We start from the raw sequence: 1,322 nt of genomic DNA on the forward strand, positions 1-1,322 counted from the left end.
TGATAGCAAAGTCACTGCCTTTAACTACTATGCTAGTGATTCTCAAAGTGTGGACCCTGGACCAGCAACATCAGCATCTCCTGGGAACTTGTTAGGAATGCAGATTCTCAACTCTCATCCCTATCAGCTGAATCAGCAACTCTGGGTTTGTCACATTCTCTCCAGGTAACTCCAATGTCCACTGACAGTTTACAACCTTTGTATTATGCTAAGTTGCATTTAAGAGAAGTACCAAATGCTGAGTAAACATTAGTTGCTCAATTAAGTAAATGTGATAACAGGAGAGAACTACCTAACACAGCATAGGGCTCAGAGTGAGCATTAGCTTATAATAGTTTATTTCTATCACATTAATATCCATCACGTCTGTTTATTGTGAAATCAGCTGATTAAAAACTGTTCCTGAACGGCCATCTGTTTTCTAAATTGGGAGGGGAGAAGCCCAGCACACTCTACTTAGAAAGAAAAACAAAGGCAAATGTGACTAAATTCTCCTTCCGGGCAAACCAAGATCTTGATCAATTGTTTTTTAGCTAAAAAATTAATTCAATATTTAGTATTCATCAAAATGTCCATTGCTTTATCTGGATTTCAGGGTAGCAGGAATCCACATATTTGACAACATTCCTCTGAATGAAACTGAGAAGTATTGTTGGTAGTGGTGGCTGAGCAATACGTGTGATTGTGGCAGAGATTAATGATGACCAAAGAAAGTTGACTTTTAAAACTATAAAATAGGCCACTCAGCTCTGCTTAATCACACAGGTCCACTGTGTGCTTGCCTTGTTTTCTGGGAGGCAGAGGAAGGCTCTTCTAATGCACAATGGACCCTCCCAGAATGGCCTCTCCGTTCCTAGGAGTATGACGGCTTTGGGGAAAAAGAAAAAAAAAAAAAAGAAAAGAAAATATTGGATGTTATGAATGATAATTTAATAAAATTTTTATTGATACTTAATAATTGCACATATGTATGAGATACATGTGATATTAAACATCATACAACATCATACATTAAACATCATACAATGTGTAATGATCAAATCAAGGTAATTGGGAGATTCATCACCTCAAACTTTTTTTTTATATTGGGAACATTCCAAATCTTCTCTTCTAGCTATTTTGAAATATATAATAAATTATTATTAATTATAGTCACGCTACTATACTATGGAACACTGGAACTTATTCCAACTGTATTCTTGCACCTTTAACCAATCTCTCTTTATTTCCCATCCCCAACCCCTCCCAGCCTCTAATAACTATTATTCTGCTCTCTACCTCCATGAGATCATTTTTAGATCCCACATATGAGTGAGAACATG

At 36.4% G+C, this 1,322-nt stretch overlaps 1 non-coding gene across 1 annotated transcript; it reads left to right on the forward strand.

Moving 5' to 3' along the window:
- Positions 1-737: 737 nt before the first annotated feature.
- LOC119471556 lies at positions 738-870 on the forward strand. The gene has a single exon (XR_005200631.1). It is a non-coding gene; the product is annotated as a small nucleolar RNA SNORA64/SNORA10 family (small nucleolar RNA).
- The last annotated feature ends 452 nt before the right edge of the window (positions 871-1,322 follow it).

The sequence above is a fragment of the Cebus imitator genome, unplaced genomic scaffold, assembly GCF_001604975.1.
Source record: "Cebus imitator isolate Cc_AM_T3 unplaced genomic scaffold, Cebus_imitator-1.0 Scaffold2, whole genome shotgun sequence".
NCBI lineage: Eukaryota > Metazoa > Chordata > Mammalia > Primates > Cebidae > Cebus > Cebus imitator.